This window comes from Macrobrachium rosenbergii, chromosome 6, assembly GCF_040412425.1.
Source record: "Macrobrachium rosenbergii isolate ZJJX-2024 chromosome 6, ASM4041242v1, whole genome shotgun sequence".
In the NCBI taxonomy this organism is placed as follows: Eukaryota; Metazoa; Arthropoda; class Malacostraca; order Decapoda; family Palaemonidae; genus Macrobrachium; species Macrobrachium rosenbergii.
The window spans coordinates 38,137,235-38,161,571 of NC_089746.1; the positions used below are offsets into that span (position 1 = coordinate 38,137,235).

Here is a 24,337-nt window from a genome sequence, read left to right on the forward strand (position 1 = left end):
GAGAGAGGTTGCCAAAGAAGCGAGCGCAGGCATTTCTGTGACTGAATGCATTTCCCATTCCTTCTCTTTTTTCTTTTTCAATTCTTGGAAATTGGAATACGTGAAATTCTCGGTGTTTGCGTAAATGATGGGAATACAATAATATTTAGTCAAATATTTCTCGTAATTGTTATCGAGTCTCTGTTTATGTGAGGAATATTTCTCGTAATTGTTATCGAGTCTCTGTTTATGTGAGGATTTTTAAAAACATATACGTGCAATTTTTTTTCTTGTAGAAATGAAGCTATTTGTCCAACTTTTTTTAATACTTCGAAATGGGCTCTCTTCATGAGTAAAGAGTCACGCTGTTGAAGTGCCTCGTTACTGCAAAACCTAAAACCAGAATGTCTCATTAATTTTACTGTAGAATCATGAGCAGCCAGTATCATTTAAGGTAGTCCTGACCAGGATTAATAGAGTACAGGGTTAGTCCGCTTCTGACCAAAATGAGAACCATCTCGCGCATGTCCTCGTCTGGCTGCATTTGGCGGAGGTTAAGTTGAAGAAAACTTATCAGTCTGTAATTGACCTTGGCAGAGTGAAGAACAATGAAGCTCTCTTAATCAGGATTAGGTGCTATTCACCTGGTCAACCCTTTTAATCTCGACCCGACCGCGTCCAAGGCTTCTGTATTAGCCGAATATCAATAAGAAGACATATGGAGAATTAATTCTCATCCTTTAGCTAAGCAGTGCCTGGAAATTAACGGGGAGCTCTCTCATCTAAGTTCGTGAGAGAGAGAAGAATGTGTGGGATCAAACATTTGCCATAGTGACCCTTCATTTCCTTGTTTTTCTGGTTTTCTTCTATCGTAAACGTTCAAGTATCCATCCTACGTCACAAAGGTGCACAGTATCGCCCCGGATGGACTAACCCTGTACCCTATTAATCCTGGTCCTGACTAGCCTGAGCTCATACTTCGCATCGCCCATCATCGGTTACAATTGAATTTTCATCAGACCGTCGGCAGCAAGACAGGTCCACTATTTCCCGTCAGCGTAAAGAGAGAGAGAGAGAGAGGTGCGTGGAGGGGCTAATTTAAAATGTCTAATAACCTCTCAGTTTGTTCGTCTCAATCCCAATTTCTTTTCGTAGGCGCACGAATATATATGTATATATATATACACACACATATACATATATATTTATACATATACATAACACACACACACACACACACACACATATATATATATATATATATATATATATATATATATATATATATATATATATACATATATATATATATATATAAAAATCATCTAAACGTGACCATGAAACACTTTAGATTGTATATGATTATCAATTCTGTTATAAAAACTTCCTAGGACTGAAATGGACTGCTTATGACTCAGTAAAACACTTTTTACTGACGAAATGGAAAAGAAAAATATGAATAGAGTACACATACCTCCGCATTTTATTATCGAAAACAAAACTCTCTAATATATAATTTATATACCATTTACTTGTTTACTAAATGCATAAGGATAGTTTATCACATGTAGCCTAATTTACCTGGGTACAAAAAGTCTTTCATAAATGAACAAGAGAGTATTATATGAATTCTGGCCATATAGAGTACGATATATATATATATATATATATATATATATATATATATATATATATATATATATATATATATATATATATATATATATATATATATATATATATATATAAGTAGGGTAAAAGGTGCCATTTGGCGTCCTGGCGTCCTGAACATTTGGCGTCCTCAAGAAATTATTATTATTATTATTATTATTATTATTATTATTATTATTATTATTATTATTATTATTATTATTATTATATTTTTGCTGAAGAAAATAACATGCAAATATAAAAAAAATTATGCCGTAGGGTAAAAGGTGCCAAGGCTCCGAACCAATATGAGAGAGACCCACTGCGTGACTCATCAACGGCTGTATGACTGATAAGAGTTGAACAAATATAAACTATCTGTTATTAATCCCACTTTACTGATAAGAGTCTGATTAGGAGGAGACACCTGTTGAACTGATATTATACATATATAAATATATATACAATTTCTCTCTCTCTCTCCATATATATATATATATATATATATATATATATATATATATATATATATATATATATATATATATATATACATATACATATACACGTATGTACATAATATGTACATATCAACCTGTACATATTGTTTACACGCAAACACAGTATAAGTATGTACATATATTTGTGTATGTATGTATATATATATATGTATATATATATACACATATATATATGTATGTATGTATGTATGTATGTATGTATGTATGTATGTATGTATGTATGTATGTATAAAACAGGTCAAACGTTACGTGACTTTATCTTTCGCAAATGCTTGGTGAAGTCGCTTGTCTATATTCAAATTTTTGGCACCTGTTATCAATTATTCAACTTATTAATGAAAAGCCATCATTATTGAAATTCGTGATGAAATTAAAATATATTTCCATTAAATTTTCTCTTAGAAAAAAGATAAACTAGAAAACGAATCACTATATAAGCACTCACACACATACAGACACGTGAAAAGAAGTTGAGTGACTGAGGCATATAGTGTCGACCTTCCGGGAACTTTCACAAGACTGGCTCCAGCGTCTCCAGAGAATCCTCGGGCCTTGCTTATGGAACCTTATCTTCTAGCGGAGCTTTATTTATTTATACATACAATTATATATAATTATACATACATATAGTTAGAAAAAGAGATGAAGAATTATTCCAAATCATTGCCATCTGCTGGAAGTCCCTGACATTTCCGGGAATCCCAACAATTCCCGAAGACTGGAGCAGCTCAGTGGAGACGAAAATGTCTCTGGAATACAGATGCAGATGCGTCACGTGTCCGATTACAAAACTTGGGATAAATCAGACAGTTCATCCGTATGGAGCGGACTCTCCTTCTTTGTGAAGACAGATGATCAATTTCCAGAAAACGAGGAGCTGGAGCCAGTCTTGTGAAAGCTCCCGGAAGGTCGACACGATATGCCTCAATCACTCAACTTCTTTTCACGTGTCTGTGTGTGTGTGTGTGTGCTTATATAGTGATTCGTTTTCTAGTTTATCTTTTTTCTGAGAGAAAATTTAATGGATATATATTTTGATTTCATCACGAATTTCAATAATGACGGCTTTTCATCAGTAAGTTGAATAATTGAAAACAGGTGCCAAGAATTTGAACATAACAAGCGTCTTCACCAAACATTTGCGAAAGATAAAGTCATGTAACGTTTGACCTGTTTTATACATACATACATACATATATATCTATCTAGATATATATATATATATATATATATATATATATATATATATATATATATATACACACACAAATATATGTACATACTTATACTGTGTTTGCGTGTAAACAATATGTACAGGTTGATATGTATATATTATGTACATACGTGTGTATATATATATATATATATATATATATATATATATATATATATATATATGGAGAGAGAGAGAGATAGGAATTGTATATATATTTATATGTATAATATCAGTTTAGCCATATCAGTTCAGCAGGTGTCTCCTCCTCCTAATCAGACTCTTATCGATAAAGTAGGGTTAATAACAGATAGTTTATATTGGTTCAACTCTTTATCAGTCATACAGCCGTTGATGAGTCACGCAGTGGGTCTCTCTCATATCAGGTCGGGGCCTTGGCACCTTTTACCCTAGTACATTATTTTTTTTATATTTGCATGTTATTTTCTTCAGCAAAAATATAAAAATAAAATAAATAATAATAATAATAATAATAATAATAATAATAATAATAATAATAATAATAATAATTGAGGACGTCAAATGACACCCTTTCTTGAGGACGCTAAATGTCCAGGACGCCAGGACACCAAATGGCACCTTTTACCTACTTATATATATATATATATATATATATATATATATATATATATATATATATATATATATATATATATATATATATATATACTCGTATATGTTTATTGTTGTTTGTTAAGTTCCTTGTACTAAATTAGCTGCTAGAAATAACATAGGGTATAGTTCTTCTGTCGTTATTTTCCTTGTGTAACCAATTAAGACCTGAAGTTATACAAGCATAATAATAATAATAATAATAATAATAATAATAATAATAATAATAATAATAATAATAATAATAGTCGCCTACTTCATCATGTAATCATTCATCAATAATAGAGAACCAGTCAGTGAAATATTACAAAGGGGAGGCAGGCATTCTATTTTGGAGTTTTATTTCAAATATCAAGGAGGAACTTTTCTGTCCTATCATGGGCTTGTTATCTACGCCTGATATATCTCCCTTGGAAAAGCACCTGCCCAATAAATTTGGCAGTAACTTTTCTTTTTTCACTATATTGGCTTGTTTTTTCTTTTTTCCTGTAAATTGCCATGTGTTGATTGTTTTCCAGTGTCTTTAGGAAATTCTTACATGCCAATGTCCATTTTTCACCTGTACATCGGAAGAGCAGTTTCATTACAAAAATTCTCTTTCATTTTTATCATTGTTGTTTTTTACACGCAGTCGTCCTGCTGTCTTCATTTATCATCATTTTTTTCGATAGAAAAATTGCAATAGCTCATGAGATATAGGAGATGATATTGATGTTATTAGATTTTCTTTTTTCCTTAATCGTTTGCCTTAGTTAAGTTCAACTTTTATTCATCAGGATTCTATGAATAAAAAGTCTTATAAAGTCTTCATTTAGTCCTCAACGGTCCTGTTTTAGAAGTGCCTTAATTTAAAACGTAGGTGGGAAAGTATACACAATATATTTATGAAAGCTGAAATTAACGTTTGAAAACGATTTTTATGAAGTAATAACCATTATGAATATAACCTTATAAATAAAAAGGTAAAATCTGGCATTATTTGTCACTATTCTTTTCTTTAGCTGGTCTTTCGGTCTTAAAATATTTATCCTTGAAAATACTGAAAGAAAGTATTTTGTCTTGGTTAACAAGGTGCCTTTACGCCATGTCCTCGAGAGGGAGGTCTACTGTGTTCTCGCCGTAAGGTGTCTTTCGCCTCCTCGTTATAACATAGGGGTTTCCACGCTAATTTGTCGCACAGTATTCTCTGTTACGAAATATTTGGAGCAAAGACGAATGTGGATTTAATTATTCTTTCCCATGATACATTGTTCTTAGAATTTATCATGTTTATTAAATGAATATATTAATAATTACAAATGCGATAATTACAAAGATTGAAAGAATTTTATGTGAAAATTAAAATATATTTTTTATTATTACTTAATAAAAAGATAATCTGCACTGCTAATGGAATCTTATTTTTTTTTTTTTTACAAAATGCTATATTTCAATATTTAATTTTTAAGATTAACAAAAGAAACATTAATTCTATTTCAGCGATTTAGTGCCAGTTCTCAGATTATTAGCTGTAAATACACTGTACTTACGCTTTTTCTTCCTTATCATTATTTTATACCTACAGGAATTAGTTATTAAAATCGATCATACATTAGCCTTAATTTTTTTCACTTGTGATCAGTTTTCCATTTTTAGAAAAATTATAAATAAATTTAAATCGGTAAAATCGCATCCGCATCTTGCAAATTAGGAATAACCATCAGATGCACAAATGTTATTTCTCACCAAAGAATAAATTCCTGGAAGACCAACTAAGCACCTTTGGATTGCCATCGTAGCCGGTGGTGAATTAAGTCATAAAATGCTCTTGAAAACGGTTGTAGAATTTTCTCAATTGTCACTTTCTTCTGAGCTAAGCGCTTGCTTCCTGGGATTCCGAGTGGTGATTACTCGGAATGGCACGTCTGGAAGAGGGTATGGAGTGCTGCGATGGCTGGGAGTGTCTTTTCAGTTCGGGAAAAACTTGGTGTAAAGTGTGGGGGCTGAAGTGATGATGAGTGGTGTTCCCTGCGGTTTTGTGACGGCTTAGGGCAGAATAGAAAAGTTGGCGCGCTGTTAGGGGAAGAGAGAGGGGCGTTCCTTGAATGAGGGAAATAAATAAGGGATTAGATGTTAGAAGTAAAACTGAAGATGGGGTCGCCGATAATATACATAATATTATATATATATTAAATATAATATATATATATATATATATATATATATATATATATATATATATATATATATATATATTATATATATACATATATACTGTATATGTATATATATATACACACACACACACACACATATATATATATATATATATATATATATATATATATATATATATATATATATATATATATATATATATATTTATTTATTTATTTTAGAGGAGATAACTTGAACCACAATTTCTGTGAAGAGCATAAGGTTTTAGAGGATCCGGACAAAGAGCAGAAGAATACCTTTACACAAAGCTCATGTACATTAGCAAGGTGAAATGAGGATGAGACAAAGTCCTTTATAAGGAATATTTGTGACCTGTTTTTACAGATTACGAAACTCCCACATGCATCAGTTAACAAAAGCTATGATTTCATTTGTAGTAAATAAATACTGTGGATAAATTTGAGACTTGTGTAGCAGAGAGGCTTCATTACTTCTTATCCTTCGACTTACGTAATAGGGTTAGTGACGATAAATCGCGATCATTCTCAGTATAAGACAAAATGAAAGGAAATAGAAAAAGGCAAATTCATCGTATATTGAATAACGCTAAAGTTCTGTTCTACGTTGCATAGGTGTTCACAAACTGATTACTTAAGTTTCTGTAGGATCGCCATTGGTTGCACTATAATGCTCTCTCTGTGTGGTTTCTATCTCATCTAGGCGTTCATTAATCTGAGTAATTACAGACACATGTTAAAAAACATTATTACGTGTTTTGGATAACAAAGAGAATGCCTGACTGACAGTCTTACAGTAATATATATATATATATATATATATATATATATATATATATACACATATATAATATATATATATATATATATATATATGTATATATATATACATATATATATATACATATATATAAATTTACGCATTCCTTATTATCTTGCTCTGCCTTTATGTAATTTATGTTTTATGCCTTGCAAAATCATGACTCGGTAGCATTTGCCTCTTAGGCGTAGCACAGAACTTTGTCATTACTAAATATTTTTTTAATCGTCTAAGTTTTAGTTTATTTTGATCTATAAGAAACTGGAACGTTACTAGAATGTATTATTAACGAAAAGGTAAGAACGAAATGGATTCACAGGATTTTACTGTTAAATGAAACGGAATTTCAAGAACATTCAAAGGTATATATAATTTCCAGAAGTAATGATCTGTTGGGATCCTGTTGTAAAGGGTACTACGTGTGAATGTTAGAGAGAGAGAGAGAGAGAGAGAGAGAGAGAGAGAGAGAGAGAGAGAGAGAGAGAGAGAGAGAGAGATCCTATTCTCTACCTGATTTGAGAGCATCTAAAAACTCAAAGGTATGTTAATGAACTAATAGAAGGGCATCCAGGTAGCCTGCTAATGGAAGACTTGAAATGAATTCCTTGCATCGTTAAAATGAATTAAGATGTTATTACATAATGACATTTAAATAATAAGGAAAGTAAAGTATTACTTTCAGCCTTTTAATACGTTTGCAATTTTTCGTGACAACATGTTTTAGATGCTATTTAATTTGGTAATTCCATTGTTTATTCTAGGAATTATGAAATGATTGCGTTAATTGATATTATAAGCTAGAAATAACCGGCAATAATAATATTCATATTATTTTACATATGTATGTATATATATTTATATTATATATATACATATGCATATTTATATATGTATATGTATATATATGTATATATCTATTATGTACAAATCGTATGCAAAAATTTTTTTGTGAGTTTTCGAACAACAAGCTTGACTGGTTTTGTGTGGAAGTGCGGCATTTCTAGGTCTGAATAACTGTTTATTTATGTGTTCAAGCGAAGTAAGAGTAACGGGAGGAATTATTCATATAGGCTAGTACAGTAATGTGGGACAAATGAAAAATACCATGAATGAAGTGCCGGAGTGGATGAACTCGGTGTTTGATATCTCTTTAGTTTGTGATAGAACCTTATTATCTAATAGGGAGAAAGTTGTGAATGTTAGGAAGACTTATTAATAATGGAATATGGAATTTAGTAAGATAAATAAGTAAGTTTAAGTATGGATGGTGGAAAACTGGAATTAGTTGATTAGTGATGGTATATGGAAGTCAAATGTAACGGATATAAGTAGTTAAAGAGATGAGACGATTCACAGAAAAGTTGAAGTAAATAAGGTATGAGGATTTTTGCAAAATTTTCGGAATTGAAGAGAAATATCGGAGGAAGTTTGGAATTTATGGAGAGGCTCTCCTTATAAAGAGACTCAGAATGAGGTTAGAAAATGGAGCGCAAGTGTCGAAAGAAATGCAAAAATGACGAATAGGACACTGCGAGGCGTTGGCATAGGGTGAGAGAGGTGTTGTATTCAAACGCTCTCAGCCTATAAGAAAACGCGTGATAGAGCGCGCGCGAGAGAGAGAGAGAGAGAGAGAGAGAGAGAGAGAGAGAGAGAGAGAGAATGTGAGTGGCACAGTGTCTCAGAGCTGTCGTTTGGTGATGACTCGTTTATGCTTGTAGAGTATAAGAATCATGAGCTGACTGTGAGTTTTTTATGCTTGCTTAAGAATCATCAGCTACTGTAAAAATATTCTGCACAGGTAACTCATTAAACAGACGTTATTAAAAAATTAAGCAACTTAATAAAAAAATTAATATTCGTGCTATACAGTATATTTAATAACATCTTTTCCTTCTGATAAGGATTAACTTGGAAATATTTTCTTGTAGACTGAAATTGTGGAGAATCTACGTGGGTATATATAAATAATACAGTTATTGTATAATTTTTTCGAAACCTCACCATACTTTCGCAAAGGAAATGCAATTGGATTTCTGTGTAACGCGGTCGGTAGGAGAAAGCAGATTTCCTTCGTTGCGCAAACAGACCGCACGGCCTCCTTTCCTCGTAACTTCAGATTTCATCAAAATTTCAAAGCCAGATTGAAACTGCGAGTGTTCAGCTTGTCAAATAAACAATAAAGACAGATTGAGTAATGTTGTAGGAAATGTTTTGTTCATACGTTTGTTGTTCAGCCTTTAAAATGTTTATGAAACTTGATATCTAATACAGATTCTCTCGAGTTGGAATTCAATGAAAGATACAAAAAGGCAAATTCAAACAATGAACAGGCTGGATAAGGCCTGGAAATCAAATTTACCAAATTTGTTTACGGATATAAGGTTGCTCATGCTTCAAATACGACTTATATTGCTGTGCGGACATGAATCCTGGTAAGGAGGTGAGGCTGTATCATAAAGATTTTTTCTTGAATTGAGAATGAAGCTTTACGAAAAATATCAAGAGTCAGATAGCTAGATAGAATGATAAATGATACCATAGGAGAAATGACTAAAGTTCCATGTTTTGGTGAGATGATGATGGAGAGGAAACAAAGAGCCTGGATATATCTTTCGCACCACCTCTCGGAAAAAATATGTGCTAGTTTCAGCAAGGCTTCAGTGGTCACCAAAGTAGTTAGAAGACCAGACCTTGACGAGAACGATGAGACATCTGGGTGGAGGCTGGTGGTTTATTGCAGTGAAAAAACTGGGACGACTTATGTGCAGAGATAAATAATTATCATGAACGTGAGGCAATCGTCATTATACAGTTTGACTTCAACAGTTATGAAAGTTTCCCGTGCAGCTAATGGTGCTGCAACCGTACGTTATTTTAATTGGACAGGCTTATCATTATCTGTGAAAGGAACAATAAAAATTCTGATTTTTTATCTGCGACTTTTTAAAACTCACCGTTGAAGGTTAAATTTATATAGTTTCAGAGAAATATTTTCAGTTTTGAGCTTCGCAGCTTGATACATAAGAAAAAGATTTACGTGTTCTTGAAATACTATTCATATATATTTTTGTCTTAATCATTGTTCTATCATAATCACCTACTTTTTCCTACCTTTTACTGAATATCTAAATTTGTCTTAAAGTTTCCTGGAAGTGAATGTCATCATTTTCGTGGGCTTTATCTATTTTTCTTTTTTGACAAGTAGATCAGCAATGCCAAATTTTCCTCCCTCTAACAATGCACTTCCTTAAATTTTCTTGTATACCATATCTTGTATATAGTGTTGGGTCACCAGTCACAAAAGTATACCTTAGTTTTACCAGACCACTGAGCTGAATATTGTGACAGATGGAAATGACTGGAAGGGAGGTTCCCCACAACTGGTAGTCCAGGGGAATGGAGTGAGTAAGCAATTAGGCATTGTGCCATGAGAAGAGGATATTTACAGTGCGGTTATTCCGACATGTGGCAAAATCTTACTTTTACCATGGGTTGCTTTCTGAAGGTGCATCTATTTCAGTTGCAGCTAATGCAAAGTGAACTTGTGAAATCTGTGAAACTGTAAGTTATAGTTAGTTCTTCGTTGGACGAGTCGGTAGAGTTCTCGGCTAGCACTCTGCTAGGCCCGAGTTCGAGTCTCCGGCCGGCCAATGAAGAATTAGAGGAATTTATTTCTGGTAATTGAAATTCATTTCTCGCTATAATGTGGTTCGGATTCCACAGTAAGCTGTAGGTCCCGTTGCTATAACCAATTGGTTCTTAGCCACGTAAATAAGTCTAATCCTTCGGGCCAGCCCTAGGAGAGCTGTTAATCAGCTCAGTGGTCTGGTTAAACTAGGGTATACTTAACTTCTTTGTAAGTTATAGTTTAGATGAACACTGTAGATCGTTTGTGCTTAATCTAGTAAAAAACGGATGAAGCTACTGTAGCATAGAGTCTTCATTGAAAATATCAGTCTTTGCTATCGAGCTACACGATGGGATCGGTTACTAACCAATTACATAAGCGAAGAATATTTTCATGTTGCGCGTCGATGATATTGTGAGTTATCTGGGGAAGGTATCGTATGAATAATAGAATTTTTTACAGTTCCCTGCAAACTTTAATTAACAACGCTCATTTTATTTTAGTTACAGAACAGTTAGACTACCTAAACTTTAAATTTGTAAGGGATACTGTTAAATATCTCAAGCAATAGTTTGTTTATTTAATACTGATATTCATATTTTTTAGATTATTTTTTTATTATGAAAAAATGCGCATTGTACAGTATGATACTCAATTTTGCTTACAAAATGGAGGGAAGCTTTCGATGACAAAGATGCTGAGAGAAATGTTAAAGCGTTGGAAAGCAATAGGAATATTCAAAGAACTTATCTGTTACGGTAAGCCAAAAACTATAGGTTGAGGCACATGTTAACAGTTCATAAATAAGTGGTGATGATTCTGATCTATTTTTCCCTGTATTTAGTTCTACCTGTAATGACATAACTGTATTGTCGTTTAGTGATGGATTTTAAAATTTACTTGTAAAATATATTCACGGTTTACCTATGCAGCTCAAAATCTTTGGGAAAAATGGTTATTCTTAAGTTACAATGAAAAAATTTATATATATATATATATATATATATATATATATATATATATATATATATATATATATAATGTATAGCTATGTAGTAATAAAAATAGATATTAATTTTCAGACCTAAGGAGCGATAGAAACAGCAGCGTAGGGGTAATTACTTAAATGTATTTTACCTTATGAATATGGAGATCTTGAAAATCAAGTAAATTCATTTACATTCCATCCTCTATAATTACCTTCTTTTAATGATGGAATCTGAGTCGCATCTCATAACTGTTTCTAATTAAGGGATATTCTCATTTAATTATACATAATCAGAGGGGATTCAGGTGCAATTTTCATTCTCCACTAAATCTTGACTTAATGAAATGGATGTTTGTTTTGTTTTTACCATGTTTATCAAAGGTGTGGGAATTATTGTCTTTCATCAAATAATAAAAAGTATCTACAGCAATGTCCTTGGTATGTCTTTCGTTTTACATTCCATTTTGAGTGAATTTTGCCCTTGTTAAGCCTGGCTTAATTGCACAATTGTGAACATGTAGATGCACACTTTTCTAAATATTCCGTTTTCATCAATTAAGTTGGACAGTACCATGCTCTTCTATTTTTTACTATAGTTTTCTGATGTTAAGGCTTACTGTTTCAATGCTATTTCACGTCCATCTGTCAAGTAGTTACTAAGTGTACATATTTGCATTCCTCCTAACTATTCCAAATTATACGGCATCATTTGGTTTTCTATCATAGCTACAGGTCTGCACTTTTAACATTTCACTCCTTGTTTTCCCACGTATGATATGCAAACAGTTTATCTTTACTGCATCCACTGTCATTTGTATTCAACATCCACACTTGGGGAGTTGGTTCATCATTCCCTTTCTTACGTTCTGACACTGACTTCCAATGCCCATTGTTTTCTTTAGACGTATTTTTACTATACCTCAGTCATTTTCCTTCTATAACAGTTCTGCCATTCATCACTTCTCTAGCCAACTACTAGCTGTTACAACAATTGCCAAATACCTCTACGCACTCTTGCCCATGCATATGTGTATTTAAGTGTTCACTTAGTTTATGCCTACATGCAATACATTCGCAATGGCTCTAATATAATTTTTCATTGCCGTAATTCTCTGTGATACACCATAATTATGATCATTCCCTATTTTGCTTATCAACATTTCGCCGAGTAACATCACGAAGACAGGGATTGTTCCTCTTCAAAATATACTTTTGCCCTTCGTTATTTCCTTTGTTTTCCTCAAATTAATGTACACCCTAAATGGATTCATGTTTTTCTTTTATTTTCATTGTTTTCCTTTTTTTCAGGAATGTTTCTCTAGTAAACAATTCTGTACAGTACGTAAATTGTATTTCATCCAATAGATTTTCCTTTTTTCATCTGTTTTTTGGCGATCTTCTTTTTCATTTCATGTAATTGGCAAGGCCGGTTAACCCTTCTTTGAAGAGGTAAGCGCTTTTTTGCAACCTCTGAGCTATTTTTACCCCCATATACATCTCGAAAGGAATCTCTTCGCCATATTAATACAAGATGGAACAGTTGGCAATGCAAATCTTTAAGCCCGGAGAAACAAACAACTAGATTTTACTTTAGCGAAAATTTACCCTTGCATATCGAGGAATTTCGTCACTAACGATTGTCTCCAGTCTTCTGTTTTTTCTCTTTACGATGGATCACGTTATTGAAACTTATTTAATTTCTTCACTGCTTACGATGAGTAATACTAGCCGAAACCTAAATCATTCCGTGATCTCTGCTCAAGCAGTGGATTCCCATTGAAGCTGTTTTGATGAATTCAAATCGGGTGACATTTATGCCCTTTTAAGCTAATGCAGCATCTCCCACCTGTCTCCCAAAAATAGAGACAATGACATTTACTGCAGCCCGTAAATATGCTTGTCCATTTTCCCTTCTCACTGCATATTTTTATTCAGTTATTTTTAACTGATGTAATTTTCATATTTAACAGCTAGTTACACGATATTTGCTTTAACACCGAACTTCGCGTGAAGAATAATTCCAGGTGACTGAGATTAGCAAAAAGAACTTCATTTCTGCATTGTTAATAAGCTATTGTAAAAATAACACCTTTTTCTTTACTGCACATATATCAGTGTTTATAACGTGAAAGGGAAATACCATTTAGAAATTAATTATTCAGAAAGTATTTTAGGTAATTTTCAACTAAGTATGAAATTTATTTTGCAGACGGAAACGTTCTGCATTGACTGATTTAAAACAATATACTTTGCCATATTTATCTCTGTAGCTCTTGAAATTTCCTTTTCCTGTTAGGGACTTTTGTTAGTACAACGTGCACATAACACTTCGAGCAGAAAATCTTGATAAGGTTTAACCAAATAGGACTTCTTGGTCAGTTTCCGCTGATCATGAAATTACTTCAGATATCTTTATATGATTATTTGTAAAATAGATTATTTTATTTCTTTTGTCTTCAGTTTTATGGCTTCATGAAACATCCAAATTCGGGAAATTTTGAATTAAAAACAAAGTACTCTATAATAATTCAGATTTATTCCACATATCTTTTTTATTCAAAACGCATAGACTCATACTATTCAGAAACTATAAATAATGCATTTGACAATTATGGCTGAATGCAGGTACAACAATACACTAAAGCAAGTTCGTAACAAGAAATTATTGATTAATTCAGTCGAGAGAATTTGTTGTATTTTGCACTTTTTATCGGAAATACAGTAGCATTTTATTCGCCGTTACAAAAACACCTACACCAGCTGGGGGCAAGTGCTTGAAAAGAAGAGCTAACGCTAAAGCACAGCAAAGTCAGAAATTGTAAAAGCTTTTAGAAAATAACTCTCTTATGCCACCCACCACTGATGGTGAATGTTCCTTCCTCAGCATCACAATGAGGAATTACCTATTCTAGTCATTTTCCTATGCCTAGCGCACATTGACCCACTGTCAAACACACACACACACACACAGGAAGAGAGATGGCTGGTCACTCAGTAGGAACAGTGTGGAAGCGCTGAATATAGGCAACACTGCATGCTGGAACAAGAAGGATTTAATTTAGTGCATTTAGCATTACGTTGAAACTTTGAAGTGAGACGTGAATGGCATATTTAATCTCATTACCTTTATTCAAAGGAACTTACCGTCCCTTGCTATTATTTAGTGTAATATTACATAACAAAACTGTGGCTTAGAAATTGAAATTCTATGTTTTTAGACTGCACACACTTATTTAAATTTGAAGATTTTTTTTTCGAATGAGACCACCAAGTATTTTGTTAAATATTGTGTTTTAATTGCTTCGGACGACAAATTCGCGCTGCAAACGTTCTGAGACAATGCAGAATCTTGAAGCAATTCGCTATCATGATGTTTATTTAGATTTGAATGGGTTTATTGATTCTAAGAAACCCCCATGGAGAGTCTGCATGAAATAAACATTGAAGATTGTGATGATAACAGAAATGTGAACTCAAAAAGAAAAGTGGTATTGATTGGTCTGACGCTAGTGTCAACGCCCTGTAAAAGAACAAACAAAGGGAATGAATGATTATTTATAGTAAGACTGACATATGATTCCAGGGTAAGGTGATGGCAGAGTTCATTACTCTGAAACCATGGAAAATGCCTTTGAAAGTCTTAGTTGCTCTTTGGGTCGATATTGCCGTATGTTAAGAGCCATCCGCTTTCCTGTGCTTTGTAGGAAGATTTCTTTGGAAGAAGGTATTGTTGTTGTTATTCAGTATGAGCATTCATTGAACGGAACTAGTTACTTGAGCTGATGAGTAGGCTTCTATAAATAGGAAAACACGCGTCACTTTTTTATCATTTAGGTACCAGAGGTTTTTCTTATTTGCTCATGTAGAAAACTAATGCACATGGCATAAATAACATTTTTGTACTCATGTTTGCCATTTCTATAGGTCACTCCTACTAAAACTATAATTGATTTTCATACATTTTACGCTATTTATTTTCATTTCAGTTACTTCGAAACATCTGGATGAGGGTATCTTCGCTACTAAAAAATATACTTTTGTAGAACACTAATTTAAGTTTAGCTGTAATGATGTCAACAACTATTCTTACATCTTGTTGTCTCAATATTTCGCAGTTCAAGTCAATCAGCCGTTATGGTTTTCACGCCTGCGTTGACTTACTCGTTTTTCCCAGCTGTGGGTTGCCCACGCTCTATTTGTTATTGCTGTAACTTTAGTTCAAATAGCTCTGACACATAGTTCATAGATCGGAACATTTTTCTGATTTTTTTTAGTGTATTTCTCATGCCGTTTTGAAAATAACAGAGGGATCTGAAATGACATTTCTTTAATTTGGTACTTGATACAGTGGATGTAGCTATAAGAAGCTGGGGAGTTTTATTTTCTGTGCATCGTTTTCCATAGCTATGAAATGGACACCTTTAGTACTTTTTTAGTACTTTTATGTATATATATATATATATATATATATATATATATATATATATATATATATATATATATATATATATATATATATATATATATATATAATATTACGTTACTTGGTTAAGGACAAAATTGTAAAAACTCCAGGTCACATTCTGCCTTAAGAATTCTTTTTTGGTATTGCGTTCTAACGATCTGAGTGTTGTTTTGAGTGATGGCCTTATTTGTGAACGACAGTTCTGACATCGGCTAAGTTTCAGTCATATAAAAAAAAAAAAGAGCGAACAGGAAAGCGTAGAGGTGGAGTCAGGGCGAATCAGAGGAAAATCCCAATGAATATTCAACAGGCGGAGGTTTCTCAAAACCCAACAATATAACGAAGGCAGGGGAAGCACACCAACAGGTCAAGGAAGTCATTTTTATTCGGTTGCAACGTTTCGAAGCCAACCAACAGGCCTCATTGCCAAGCTACACGGTAATAATACCTAATTAGTACAATTGAATTAAGCGACAAATATTAAAACACATAATATAAGGTATAATAAAACAAAATCAGCTAATAATATGAGTAAGGAATAAACGTCGAGTGTGGAGGCAGAGGGACGGACTGACAAAGAAGCGAAAAAATGTGAACAGTTGACGAGAGATAGAGAGGTGCAGACATGGCTTGGGTGTTCAGTGAGGGGGCCAGTTTTTCAATAAACAATAATTCATTAAATGTTTAAAGCTTATGATTGGAGGTTCTGCCCAAAACCTTAGTCTTTTCACTGAATTGAATATTTGCATTTATCGGCATGAAATTAAGATGTGCCATAGCGCAAATGACAGAAGAGCACGTAAATAACAATGTTTGTGAAGAATAAATGATGTATTTTCAGTCTTTGCATTTAGCATATAATCCTATAATGTTCAAAGGTTACTCAGTCACCTTCCGTGTCCGTGTTCGTTTCAGTTCATTTTCCTCTCCCACCTCCCCATTTTAGAGTTGCCATCATTTGCTTTTCATTTACTCACTGATTATACAGCACTAAGTCGCTCGAGTTTCTGCTTAAGCGTCAGTTGATTAATTAGTATTATAGTGATTGTTTTCGGTAAGTTGTTGTGACGGAGGCGGCAGGGCCTCTTCGTAGCTCCAGGGGTCGGTCACTATATGAAGCTCGTGATGAAAAACCATCCATTCACTTTGATATCAAAATTCACGTCCGTAAATGAGGCTGGGCGCAACAAATCCCTTTAATGAAAGAAGAATTTCGACGCTATTAGGTTAATCGTTAACCTTTACTATCTACATACATGTCAGTGGGTATTATATAATCATGATACTTATAATTTATGATATTTTTACAAGATACTTACGATAATTTCATTCCGACTTACTTGATTTTATATTTATTTCCAGAATACTGCAGTAGAGGTCCCTTAAGAAAAGATTATTTCTTTGCAATATTCGAGCAACCTGAAATAGTCGCGCACTTGAGGAGCCCAGGCATCATGAAACATGACAACAAAGCAATAATCATTTTTCATTCTGCTGTCATGCCCTCTCTTGCGAGCTAAATTATGTTATGTTTACCGCCTTGAATATATTTGGGAGGCTGCAGTCACACTCGAATAATAAATTCGCAGTTTTTTATATAATTTTTTTCCGCAATCGGTTGCAAGCATTAAGCCACAGAAGTGTTTCGCTGCATCAGAGGTAAAACTTCTTGAAGCACGCAAGTAAAGTGGTTGATATGGGCATGGAGATTAATAGAAAAGGGGGGGAATAATAATGAAAGAATCCCTAGATTACTGGGAAAGAGAGTAGCCATGAAGGAGTTATTAACTTGAGAGAGAAGAACACACACACACACACACACACATATATATATATATATATATATATATATATATATATATATATATATATATATATATATATATATATATTATGTGTGTATTTATACATACATCTACATTTATATATATAATATATTTGTATGTATATGGTATGTATATATATATATATATATATATATATATATATATATATATATATATATATATATATATATATATATAATATATATATGTGTGTGTGTGTGTGTTGGAAACAAGAAACTATTATTATTCTCCAACTGGAAAATTTACATTCGAATCTGTGATCAAACGTGATCACACTGACTGGCCCAGGTACAAACTCAAACTGGGTCGCCCGCATCTACGCGCTATTCCAACTTCCAGTGTAAATTGAATTTTATTACAGGCATTAGAGGAAATCTGCCAAGTTAAGATTAAAGTGTCCTTATTCTGACCAATTTACAACAGTTTCTGCCACGATGCTAATGCAGATTTTCTCTTTCGAACTGAATACAAAATAGCCGAGAAAATGTTGGTGGTCTTGCGAGAAAAGATATTGGATTTCTCCAAGAATAAAATGTCCTAAGAATATTGCATTCAGAAATATTAATTTGAGTACTTCTGAGTCACGCAAAATGAAACGGGGGAAAACTTATTGATATTGCTTTCATTTGCCTCAAATGATTTCGTATAATAACGCATGGTCACTGATTTTATTTATTTTTTTAAAGATGACCATGATAGCCGTTAAAATGAGCATATTTCCAATAAGTTTATTTACCATCAGCGACATTGAGGCGGCTTTTCCTTTCATACCTAAAACCAGTACACTTGTATTTAACCTATCGAGAAAGACTAATTATGTTATCAGTCTTTATACAGAACTGCACAGGAACAAACATAAAAATGACTTCTCTCGAATACTTTTCCGCATAAAAGGCTCATTTCCCTTGATAGAAAGGACATTCAGTTTCCCAGAAATAAGGTTAAATACATAACCTTTACTGAATTCAAACCACCGACCACAAGGAGATCATATTCCATTATGACCTGAAAACGCACTACATCCAATACCCACTTCTGTTTAGAACAAAATAATGGTCACTTGGCACCATTCAGGCATGAGTCTAGTACGTAAAGAGCGAAAAATGATCGAGGTTACCAGAAGTCGTTTACTGTCCCTGTCAAATTAAGTACAGTATGTATCTTTCTCCTTAGACATTAACGGTGCTGGCTTTAACTTTAGTGAGCAGTTTCCATATAATATTACTCATATTACTCTAGCTTCCTATTCTTTTTTATTTTCAGTTTTTAAAATTTAATGAAATGACTCGGTGATCATGAGCACCATTTGTCACACACACACACACAAACACACACACATATATACTGTATTGTGTGTGTTTATTGTATATATGTGTGTATGTATATATTTATTAAAGTTGAATTTTAGTATGAATGCCTATAGTTTTGGAAAATATATGTGTGATGGATGCCTATAGTTCTGGAAAATGTATGTGTGATGGCTTCATAATTTTATCGTGACTCGTTTACAATACCTGATACATCAGTCTTTCCCCTTTTTCATGGTGCTCTTTTGGGTTCGTTCGTTTCAGCAATTACTTTTTCTTCAGTTAACTAGTGACTTTCTACTATTTCTCTAGCCACTCTATCTTTATTCGTATATTGTCCTAACACTTCTCCCCTTCAGATACCCAGGCATTCTCCATTTTCCGCCTTTCGTCTTGCATTGATTCCCCAGTCTCTTTGAGTTCAAGTCTTAAGAGAATTTGTGAATGGCTGCCTGAAACCAAGACCAGCAGAAAGACTCAGAGACCTAATTGCTGTTTATTTTTGACTCCTAACTGTGTACTGCATTTAAGGATATTGGCTTTTCTTCTCGACAAAGAGAGTATTTGAAGCTCAGACGCTGAAGTTGGAACTAATTAGTTATAACTGAAAAACGCGTATCATAGAAAGTAAAGTTGACATATTTCCAACAGAAACCAACCGGACTCTGCGTTTCACAAGCTATCCAAATGATTTGCTGCATTAAATTTCCTCGCGGGCCCAGTACCTCTCAGCACTGTTACAACCTTACTCTGGGGAGACGCCTCTTGTTCCGTTTGTTTCAGCTTCTGTTGTTGATGAATCATTATTTATCTCCTCTTATATTAGACCTTTGTATCTTTAAACTCCAAAGCAATCTTTTTTCGGATAATGATAATTATTGGCGATGGCGGTTTCACTTGTAAACGTGTCAGGTAACATATCGATAACGAAAATGGGGAATGATGATCTCAAGGGTTTCCCTCAGGAAGACTGTTTGGCACCATACACGGATTTATTATCGTTAACAAATCAGCTTTTCCAGTCAGTTTACCAATTGATGTGTGGAAGAATCGAGTTTTTTTTAATGAATACTTGAATATATGTATGTACTGTATGTATGCATGTATGTATGTAGTGTCTATGTATGTATGTATGTAATTCAATTATTGTAAGTAGAACCATGATAACACATTATTTATAGAAAGCAAAATTCTTTTGATATGTTTGTAAATCGGTTATTTGCTTTAGTCATATTTTATTTTAATTTTTTTGTAATTACTTCTAGAAAACTACCATACAGGTATTTAAAAGCACAATACTTTCCTTCCAGTTATAGGGAAAGTTAAACCACAATTATAATTAGAAAGTATTATATGAAATAAAATAATGCTTAAATTGTTTACACACGAAAATCTTTATTTTCGAAATGATTTCTCTCAACTTTTTAATATCGCACCAAATAGCAGATTTAATTTTCTCCTTTTATTAAAAGAATAATGACTTTTATTCTTCAATGAGGGTCTGTCCTCACGCCAGAGTCCAAATCGTTTAACTGCTTTTAATTGCCTTTTCCTTTGAAATACGCCGTGATAAGACATTATCATAATTTTTAATACTAATAACTCGCCATGTTCAAGCGAAAAAAAGGTCTAGGATTCTCCAATTTCTTTTTCTGGAAGGGAATATATTTTTATTTGTTACTTGAAATTTCATCAGCAATTTCAATCGACAATAATCTGATATCTTATTTCAGGATAAGTTAATTTTCATTTAATCCAAGGGAATTCGTAAAACACTGCATTTACAACTTTTGTATTGCACATACATTTTTTTTGTCTTTTACACATTTGAACATTTTTATTATCTTCTGTCTGTCTGATACCGCGAATTTCTCATTGACAAATGTACTGACATTAAACTAAAATTCTTTTTCTTATGCCATACCTTTTTTATGCTTAATTTTGTATTTTGGGGGCTCAGTTATCTTTTAATTACCTTAAGTTTCATTATTTCTCGTTTATTTTTGTTACTTTTCGTACTATTTTTCATGTATACTTTTACACTTCAAATGCCGGCGAAGCACACAATAAACCTATTTGTTCCCTCTACTCTTCTCCTTTCATTCCTACTTTGTATTGTTAAAACACACATGCCTGTATGTATATATATATATATATATATATATATATATATAATATATATATATATATCTATATATGTATATATATATATATATATATATATATATATATATATATATATATATCTATATATGTATATATATATATATATATATATATATATATATATAGTTATATATTCTTATACTCATATATATATATATATATATATATATATATATATATATATATATATATATATATATATATATGTACTGTATATATATATATATATAGATATATTATATTTATATATATATACACACACACACACATATATATATATATATATATATATATATATATATATATATATATATATATATATATATATATATATAAGTTGGTTGCAGAGCCTCAGGCATGAATTTATAAAGCTGGCAATCGTAGCTAAATGCTAGTAGAGTGAATAAATGATGCCATTCATAATAGGTTTAGCAGTTTACATTTACATTTTAGACAACAACAGGCCGCAGGGCAAACAGAGGTGGTGAATTAAAAATCTCATTAACCACTATCTGTTATCACATGAGTTACTGATTTACCAGAGTTTCTGAACGATTGTCGCACATGTTAACAAACAATAATGAATTTTTGCTCAGAAAGTAATTAAAAGTTTAGATTGGCCTTCCAACCCAAAGCCTAAAAGTTCGCTTTCCTAATGAAGGGTAATGTGCAGAGAGGACTCTTCTGTTTCTGTTTGGACAAAAGTGACTAAAGGAATAATTCTGAAGACTATTGATGCACTTTCATCTTCTACTGGATGAGGAACACAAGAATTCAAGTACAAAACTTGCATTTTGTTTATAGTTGTCTTTCACATAAACGAATGTCTTTTACGGCACCAAGAACAATTTTGAAAAGATGAATTTTATCATTTTAATACTACCATTTGAAACAAAACGTGTATTTGCCGCAGTATTTTCATGCTGCATGGATCTGAGATCCTTTCTGGTAGTGGCTGCTGGAAGATTCCATGCCCCTCTTGGAGGAAATACCCACTAAAATACTAAATGGTGGATGAGCCTCTGTCTTTGAGCACAACGGCAGTCACATAAGCCAAGGATAATGTGAGGATTGGAACTCACTTGTGAGAAATTGGGGTAAAATTAATCATTTGTTTTGGTTAATGTCATCCTAACCTCTCCTTTGTCTGAGTTCGAATTCCATTTTGGTAGGCAGGATCCCTTTGCATGTCCCTTCATCTAAGTTCAAGGCTGGCAATAAATGAGCGTATGTAAGAAAACAAGTAAAGAGGTCATTGTAGCTTCTAGAAATGTGTATTTTTCTAATGAAATTAACTAATATACATGCATTCCTATAAGTTTCATTCCTGCAATCAGTTTTTTGCAGGATACATATGGGAGCTTTATGTTTTAAAATTCTAAACTTATTCGTATTACTTTTAAACTTTTTATCTACAAACCTACCTTTCTAATATTTTCTGTTCTTTATCGTTATCCCTACAGACTGTCGCCTTTATGATTCCTTGTGATCGTCGACCAATCAGAAACAACGAGAGATTCTGCATCCCTTTCCAGCCATTCAAGTCTCAACCTTCCCCAACACGAAGCTAAACGCAGCGGATCAGTAGTATCTGAAAATTATTCCCAAAAAGTGGGGAAGAGTCACTGAATGTGATGCAGAAAGTACAAGTTATCTTCCGACGTGGTTACTACCGAGGTAGGAATTTCTACTGTTTTTAAATTATTTTTCCTTTTCTTTCCACATATTCTATAAGGAAAATTTTATCATGTTCCGTAAACAACGTCTGTTTATCGTGGAATTTCTTTTTTGTTTCCTTCCATGTATAGTCGGATTTCTTTATTTCTATAATTTATCTCATAACTCCTTAGGTAATTTTTTAAATAATGTTCCATATACCATTCTTTTGTTTAAATTTCAATTTACATTTTTTGTTTGTTGTGTTGAAGAGCACACAAATCACAAGCGTTAAGAACTGCTGTCAGCATTCCTGTCGTAAAATACGTTACAGTGATTAAACTTCCGGCATTTTACTCTCGGAGAAATTTAAGTATGTTATCGTGTAGAATGTAATAATTGATATAGTCAGTCGATATACATTAGAACATGTGCGGTAGCTTTCAGAATTTCCAGGTTCTCTTTCATCGCGAGATGCTGAGGAAAGCAATTTCTATATCTGAAACTGTCTTCGTTCTCGGTCACAAGTCCTGAAACCAGTAGAGAAACTAAGGGTTGTTTTTTCCAGTTTTCTAAAACTTCTAGATTTATGGAAAGTTATTTAATCGTTTTTATAGCTGAAGCATCTGCAATCGCAATTTTATGCACTGAAATGCATAGATACCATTTGCAATTATAAAGATTCCGGTTGAGTTATCTGCAACGGAAAAGGAAGCGGGTTTGTGTAAGGCAGTAAAAAAAAAAAAAATCTGATTCCATTTCTACTGGGCAAACAAACCGGGCGATTTCCTTTGATTCCGTCATCAAATTTCATCCTACTATCAAAGCGTGATTGAAATTGCCATGTTATTTTTTTGTGGTAACAAAACTTGCAAGGCGAACCAATATCGTTTAAAAGTTTGTTTCAAACCCTCACGATTTATTTTTTTCCTAAACACCTGGGGAGTGAAAATGTCAGAACACTGTAATATATTTTTTTTTTTCATAAAACGCTACATCAAAAGTATTCGTTGTGAATATCGACAGTCCTAAATTTACACATTTTCACTACATGCTTGATGACACCCATAAAGTTCCCGTTTTGATTTTTTTTATCTATCCCCGGTGAATTAGCACTTCACGTAATGAATTACTAGAAAACAACAAGGTTCTTATACCATCTTAGATATAAAAGTGAATTTTGTAAGTTTGTTTGCATGTTTGTTTGTATGTTTGTGCGCTATAGAAATCCGAACCACTTGACCGATCTAGACAAAATCTGGCACGTGGTCATCATTTGACCCAACTTAG

General features: G+C 32.9%; 1 long non-coding RNA gene across 2 annotated transcripts in view; it reads left to right on the top strand.

The window, feature by feature from the left end:
- The window catches only part of LOC136839453 (uncharacterized), a 312,435-nt gene that overhangs the window by 200,843 nt on the left and 87,255 nt on the right, over positions 1-24,337 (top strand). For both annotated transcript variants that reach the window (XR_010853344.1, XR_010853343.1), the window contains one exon: positions 22,855-23,068. This is a non-coding gene — a long non-coding RNA (uncharacterized lncRNA). The remainder of the gene's footprint in view (positions 1-22,854; positions 23,069-24,337) is intronic.